This window comes from Eufriesea mexicana, unplaced genomic scaffold, assembly GCF_001483705.2.
Source record: "Eufriesea mexicana isolate 0111107269 unplaced genomic scaffold, ASM148370v2 scaffold1023, whole genome shotgun sequence".
In the NCBI taxonomy this organism is placed as follows: domain Eukaryota; kingdom Metazoa; phylum Arthropoda; class Insecta; order Hymenoptera; family Apidae; genus Eufriesea; species Eufriesea mexicana.
The window spans coordinates 283,996-292,484 of record NW_016909136.1 but is presented as its reverse complement, the minus strand read 5'-3'; the positions used below and the strand labels follow the sequence as shown (position 1 = coordinate 292,484).

General features: G+C 36.7%; 1 pseudogene; it reads right to left on the bottom strand.

Annotated features, from left to right (window-relative positions):
* Positions 1-5,384: 5,384 nt before the first annotated feature.
* On the bottom strand, positions 5,385-6,010 carry LOC108547361 (uncharacterized; annotated as a pseudogene).
* Between the last annotated feature and the right edge of the window lie 2,479 nt (positions 6,011-8,489).

Genomic DNA, 8,489 nt, shown 5'->3' with positions numbered 1-8,489 from the left:
ATTCTAATCATTAGCGAATTTAAAATTTTGTGCTTTTAGTTTACCATGCCAGTTTCGAGCCACAAGCACTAAATATTCCCCGAAAATTTATTGAAATTACAATTAAAATTGTGAAACAGATCTTTTTAATTTTCATATAACAGTAAACTATCCCCAAATATTATCATGAAATTCATTATAATCGCATAGATAATTACATTCTGCATTGATACACATATATACAAGCATCGAATAAACGTTCTATGTTTTAATACAATTTTAAACTGCATTCCCTTCTCCAAATATTTTCACAAAATTCATTACAGTCACGTAATTCCTTGTTCACTCATTGGTATAAGTATATATACGTATTAAAAGGAAGATATAGAAAAATTGAAATTTTCCATAGAAAAATGTAATAGAAATTTGTACGGTACTGGTCACATGTACAAGTACGCATAGAACCAGGTAAGGTGGCCAAAGGAATAAGAGTGCGTGCGGGGGTGGCCAGGTGCGAACTCCCGCATAAGTGATTGCCAGGAAAGCGAGGGTGGGTAGAAAAAATATATGTTCTGGCATACGGTTGGACGTTGGAATAACTGTGGTCAGTGATAAAAACAGATCAAACAAGCTAAAATGATACTAGTCTTCCGATAATCGAGAATTCTCTGAAGGCATAGTTAGACCCTTGTCTAGTTATTTCAGTCACGAATCTTGCCAAATCTAACGTAGTCCCAAGTATTTCACGTGAAATCTGTATTACCATAAAATGTTTTAGATTAACTATTTTAGATCGACTATTTATAATTTACTAACTTATATCCATTTTTGTTATAGAGCTAATTAGTGCAGGAAGTATATCATTAAATAGTTTCTTTTTGAGATGGATAAATGTAATAAAATAAGTGAAAGTAATATTAATATGAAATTAATATTTCTATTGCACATAGGTAATATTATAATATAATGTAATGTAATGTCATAAGTCGATAAATCAAATTTTTGTTAGCTACAGAAACGAGATAAATTCAAACAAATAGAAACAAATAAACGTTAAAAAATGTATGGCTGTATGAGAAAAAGAAAAAAAAGAAAACTAGTTATTAGGTATTCAATATTGAACTAATCATCAATGCATGAAGTATTAACAACTTTCATTTCTTCATTGCCAGGTGTGTGAAATGATAATGATTTCCAGGGTTCCTTGATACTAATACTTGCAAATGTATGCAAATTTAATTTACTTATTCATAAAAAAATCCCTTTTTCTGAATAATACAGAATAATATATATGAGCCACAATTTACACACATAACTTTTTTCCACAAATTTGACTTGTATATAACAAATAGATAGAAAGATTTACTTTATCTTATGCTATATTTTCATCTGCTGAATCCAGATCCTTTCACGAAACTTGCCCATACATCCTAATTTTAGAAAATACTAGTTAAAAATTAAATAAAAGCTATTAATTTTTGTCAACAGCATCTATGCATACAATTTATTTATTTTATACAATACAATAATATCGATAAAGAGCCATCTCTTATAAAATTAAATTAAATTTTCAACGTGTACCACTTTTTCGTTAAATGACCCATTCATAGACCAAAGCATAAGAATAATTCCATTTCTTTAATCTTTCAAAATTTTAGATTCGAGGTACTGGTTCGATGCATAACCTTTCACGTCTAAAACAAATTTCCATCTTTTCCTTAGTAGACTTAATCGATTCGGCAAATGGGCTGATCTAATAGAATGTGATGACAGTGAAATTAGAGAGAACACATGTTACAAAACGAGACACTTTAATAATAGGTAATAGTTCGATCGGTGTTTACAGTTCAATGATTCTACAGAGAGTAAGATGCTCGAACAAAAGAATTCGGTAGGTGACTCACCGATACATACATACACACACACATATACACATACACAGAGCCATACATCAGTATGTGATCAAAACAGTTTTATATCGAGGTTACATATCTTTCTGAAAGATGTCTTATTTCGTGCCTTTGTTATTTCAACAGGACCAAATATCCTTTTGTCCAGAATATCGTTTCGAGTTAGCCGGAAAGCACAGAAAATCATAGCCCTATCATTTTGTCGTGCACTGTACACGCATCGGTAACGTTTACGGTAAAGCAGACAAAGTTTATCATAGTTCCGCTCGGAGGGCGGAAACGAGACTATCATCGGCGATCAAAGGGTGCTAGGAGTGATTACGGGGGTGTACGTATCGACATTATCTTCCACGGGGTTGTTGAGCGGCTGGTTGGTGGTCGGTTATCGATCAGGCACGAGGATAAATACTCGCATATCGTGGGATAGGCAACCACCTGCAGGAGGGCAGGTGATGTCAGACATAATCAGAACAGGGCGCCAATCTGCGTCACCCTCTTTTCGGCCTCGACATTTGTTTCATTCGTGTATCGCAATGTGCGACGCTGACTCACGGAACATGAAAATATATGACTACGATTGCAACAATACGATCGAAATACGGATAACTACGAATTCCTAAATCCTTATACCGTTTCTGTTGCACCGCTTCCCTTTTGGAACTCCAAAATTTTAGTTATGACTCAAGGTAAAGCGTGGTGAAGCGCTGTAACGTCTTAACGAACAGTCATTAACAGAACGTAGAGTCTGTGAAGCAGTTTTTAATCAATTCCCTAAATATTATTAAAAAGGTGTGGGTAGAATGGAACAAGAATTTATTAACGAAAAATACAAAACATATTTATACAAAATATATTAAAGCAATAAATTTAACAATATGATATAGAAATAATAAATTCAATTCTCTCTCTCTTTCTTCTTTCTCTTTTTCTCTCACTCTCTATCACGCTTCCACTGCGGTTTCACTCTTCGACTGTTCTATGACGATAGACCATTTTGGGACAGTTTTTGAAACATCACTAGACGGGTATACTATAATTCGAAATATACATGACTCAGGTCACTTCTACAACCTCCGGCACATATTACTGCAGACACGAAACATAAATACAGTTGGCCATAGCAATTACCAATTTCTACCTGTGCCAAAACTAGAAAAATAGCTCTTACCACTCCCAATTCTTTTCTCCTAAGAAACTTCTAATCATAGAGGGATTATCATGCCAAACTCGGAATAGACACTCGACCTTCTAATTTCTAACTGTAAACAGTGACTGTAAGTAATAAATCGAAAGCTTTGTTCCTAATAAATCGAAATAACGTCATTCCACGCCGAGATTGTGGATTTGGTTTTATTAGTGTGAATGCGAGTGTGTGAGGCCGAGTGATGACACGAATGCAGATATGTATATTTTTGGAAGTGCCAGTGGAAGATCTAGAATGCGTGGTGTTGTGCAGTTGCTATGGATCAGAGTCAATATGTTATAAGGAAGTTCAGTTTGTTATAAGAAGCGTGAGAGTGAACAATTAGGACATAAGACGTGTGTAAATTATAATTTTATAATAAATATACGATTGTTATACAACAAACTCACAATTACAATATCTCATTCGCTACTATGGAAACGTAACAATTTTACAAAAGCAACGACTATATATATTATTAAAAATGTACTTAACATATGAGAATTCCAAACACATCTTATTAGTAATGAAACATACGTCACTGGGAAGGTCATAGTCTAAATTGAAGTAGCATATTTTGTGTCCAAAGTGTAGTGATCGGGAACTAAATATCGGTGCTAGGCTAGCTTCTGGTATGCACCGTCGCTGAGAATCCTGAATGAAATCGTAGGTAGTAGAGATTTCTTTCGATCACAATCTCTGATCTACGTGCAGCTATGTTGCAGGGAAGTAGGAGAAGAAAGGAGGGAACTCACGAGGACAGTAGACTTGCGCTAGACGTCGCTAGACCGGTCTTCGATAAAAAGCTAGCGGACACTTGAACAGCACAGACGTTGCATGCTTCAGCAGTTGTTGGGTATCACGTTCACTGGGTTAGTACTGCCGATCGATGCAGCCGAGTCTCTTTAGCGTTGTTCCCTCTTCCTTCTCCCTCTCAGGCTATTTCTACATTTTGATCATGCGGGTCCGCGTACCGCGCGGTTATACACAGCTCGTACCCACTGGCCTACACCAGCGCGCTGGCCTGGCAACCTGCTTCTCTCCTCTCTTCCTCTCTTTCTCCTTCCTCCTGGCCGGCTATAAACGCAGGTTGTATCCGCTACAACGACGCATCCTTCGATCCACCCAAGATCATTGTCCTTTAATCCTTTGATCCTTTGATTCTTGCGGCCCAACCGCGTCATCCGAGGACGCGTTTGAAATGACGACGAACAGCCGGGGTCTACGAAGACCTGGCACGTGCTCCAGCGTTCCCTAGTTCGAATCATTCTTTACAGGGGAGACAATGGGACAATCGGTATCTGTTAAACTTTGAAATGTGGTTACAAAAGATACTTCGAGATACCACGCAGTCGCTGTACTTCCTCGGTCTTTGGGCTCTCTCCTGCGTAGGATAGTCTATCGGAACATTTCGAGAAAATAATTTTCATAATTTTTATCTCTCGTTTGGTACTGAGATACCTCATACAGTACTGATTCTCTACACGTGATATTATGCCCATAAATTTCTCTTTCACGCATATAGGTAGTTTATAAAAATGTGAAATGCGAAACTGAATTTTTACCACTCGATTTTGTTATTTTGTCGTTGATGTTACATTGGCACACCTGTCCTGTATATACATGTAGCATCTGCTTGATGTATAAGTTACAGTAGCATGCTGGTTACCAATAAGTGATCTTAATATGTATTGACATAAATAACCGAACATGCAAATTTTGTTCTCACTTATCGAAGGCACCCGTTGAGGTACTTGTCGCATGAGTTAGTGCTAAAAATGGATCTGACATACCTTCCAATACCTCGTGATCGATACTCATAGTATTTCATCTTATCTCCATTGAACACCGGTAACGTCACAAATCAATTCCGCGTTTCCGTTAATTGGCATTATTGGAATAATTTCAACAGACTCCGCGGAGGATGAATTTGTTACTCTTTCATCCGTCACATCCGCGATGCTCGCTAATATCCCAACTGGAATGATAATTTGCTCAATTCGCCGTCAGACTGCGAGGCGAAAGAGCTGAGCAGAAGGATCGCGTACACTCGTAATCTCCGAATGGATCTCTTTCGAGTCCGCGAATCCCCTTTTCGACCGTTATCGTTGGTATAAGGAAAGCCGGCGAGAGGATACACAGGGGGAGACTAGTTAATGATGCGGCTACTTTATGCGACAGGTACGTGTGAGTTCTCTCTTTCTTCGTCTGATGATTTTTCGTGGTGGGTAGATGTGGGCATAGGGGCAGTCAGTCCAGTCAAGCAGTCAAACCATCCGAGAAGGCAGTCAGCCAGCCAGTCAGGTTAGGCGCTATGGACGATCGTGTTCGAGCAGCCGAGTGACCCGACACTATGCGCTTACGGCAGGTGCTTGCCTCTTACAGCCTTTCTCGCTGGTGTCGGCTTCTCTCCTACCTTTAATGCCGCCACGGTAAGAGCCAGACCCAAAAGAAGTACTCGGCATCTGCCTTACACTCTAGACGGGCGCGCGAGTTTCAGATCGTCCGAGGCTCGGCTGAGTGGGGAAGAGGAATCGAGCCACGCGCCAACTATCCCCTCCATTATTCCTCTTCCTCCTTCGCGAGGTTTCTTCGGCTCTGCCGACACTCTAGGTACGCTGTGTACTATAGCAGCAATGCCCAACGTGCCGATCACGAAGCGATGTTTGGTCGTAGCCAGCGATAGATGATTTGTACACGCAAGCGTAGGTCAGTTATGACTCCTTTGGCATCATAATTGGCATTGACGATTCGCTTGCCGCGTAGGTCATTCGCGACACATTTTTGAGAAAAGTAGTCGATTATTATATGCAATAAGTTGGCCATTCATGTTTTATAGTTTTGCCGACCTCTTACGTTACGTTCCTTGTTATTAGGGATTCCTTCCTATTAGGGTTGCTTCCTATTAGTCGTGGATTAGGATTATTAGTACCGCCATAGTCGACAATAAAGAATTTCAATGCACAAACGTAACTTAGACGTGAGTACTATGGTATCATGGTAGTAAGTTGGCTATTCCTATGATATAGTTTCGCGAATCTCTCACGTTATGTTCCTTTTTATTAGGGATTCCTTCCTATTAGACGTGGATTGGGATTATTGGTACGATCATAGCCGATTTTAGACGATTTCAACACATAAACGTAACTTGTGACTACTTTAGTATTATAGTTGACGTTGACAGTCGTCGTGACACATTTTTGAGATAAATGTCCGATTGTATATTTAATAATGTATTTGACCATTCGTGTTCTATAGCTCCGCGGATCTCTCATGTTGCTTTCTATTAGGCGTGGATTGAGATTAATAGTATTGTTACTGAATGATGTTGAAGTGTGTATAAAGAGTCTAGGTTATGATAAGCGATGATAGATTTTAGTAATAGAAAAGTGATGTAATAAAGTAACAGTATATGTACTCGAATTGCAGAAGAAGATTAATATTACGAGATGCCATTGACAAAAGTATCAGAAGAATATTAATGTCTTTGGAGTGTTCTTGTTCATACAGAGGAAAGCGATGTTTTTTCTTTCTTCACCTTTCACAGCTAAATCGATAAATAAGTTTTCGAAATATTCGCATTTAGATTTTCATAGAAAACGTTTACATACATACCTTATTAATTTCATGACGAATGGTGATATATTTTAATATCAATGTGGTATATTTGTAGGAAAATAGTGGTATCGTAAATCAAATTTTATTTTACAGAAGGAGGTTAGTATGATAGCAAATTTGCATACATTTTTAGCCTCAGAACACATTGAAAATTATAATGCGTGCTGTTATTTTATTATTGTATTAGTTATTGTTCCAGTGTTACGAATTGCATTTGAAATTGTTGCGTTAAAAGGATTAAATGCATTATGTGAAATAAAAATATTTAAATAAAAATTTCTTGTAGATAATTATGCAGTTAAGAGACTAATTTGGATGTAGTTGAACACAGAAAATAATACAAGCATACTTAGCTAACTATATTTAAAGTAATTAAGATAGTTTCTTCTGTGCAATAAAACAAAGTGTTACAATATGTAAATTGACATAAAATATCGTTCATAATTATGGTTATGAAAGTTAAATTACATACAGTCGTAGACACGAGTATCATAAATCGACATAAATATACCTGAATCAGTGGCTCTTGGAATTTAAAATATTTAAATGACCTGCAAGTTATTTGAATATTTTTGAATACGTGTCTAGATTCAAATCTTAATTACCGTGCGTTATTAACGAAAACGCTCTAGATGCACTGTAAAGTCAAATATTTCAGATTTATATTGGCGATTATCTGCATGTAAGGTTGTACCAATTTCCAACTTAATCGACGCTTCAATTTGCTTTGCAATACACCTGAGAACGTTTTCTTATGCATATACGAAATTTAAGATTTATCTTTGATCATGACTATATTTTTTAAGAACGCTTAGATGTACAAAAATGAGCTATCAAATTTTATATTCGTAGCTCGTGACGTACAAATAACGTAGTTTATACTAAATTACCAGGAAGCTTTAATTACTTTACATATGTACTTTATTATTTCCAAACATTGTATTGTTTTATACAAAAGCTGTTTACCCTTGCGAAATTGAACATAACAGCATCGTGAAGCCTTTTACTTGAAGTTTCCTTTTTATGGGCCATAGGAATTCAAAATTCCCGGCTATAACGCGTGAGCAACCAATAACAAAGATCGTTAGGAATATCGTTAGGCTGAAGGCGTTACGTGTGGCAGTCGCGAATTAACCGTGTTACTGAATAGTGCATAGAGAAAGAGAGAGAAATACTGTACTTATATTTTGTATCGTCTCATATCATTAAATATATATATCTGTTCATTTGTTACTTTATTTATAAAAACACATGTCCGTCAATTCAATCCAACACTTTTAACCTTTTCGATGCTTATATCGAGTATATTCGTCCTGAACAGAAAATGATTTGCTTTCGTTATTTAAAGTGCAACAGAGGTAAACAAATACGATAAATTACACATATTCGTAATTTTAACACACTTTGGAATAATAATACTTGGTCGTTTAATATAAATATACCTTTTATCCCAAATATCGTTTTGTTTCAGAATCCATCGAATTTGAAATTCGATAGATGATACTGAGGAACCTGTAAGCAATCAAAATACAAATTTTTCAAAGAAATAACTAGCAATATTTAATATTTTGTTATGCACCATAATGCAGTTACTCCGTTTTCGTTGAGTATACTCGTCGTCGTTGAAAAATAATCAAGTACACAGGCGTAGACTTTCGAAATTAAACGAAACACAAGGGACGAAGAAATATTTTCTCCAGAATTTTTTTCACGTATTTCATCCAATTCTGTGCACTTTTGTTACAGCAAAGACTTCCAGCTCTTTGTACACGAGAGATTCTCACAGATATAACGTTCCT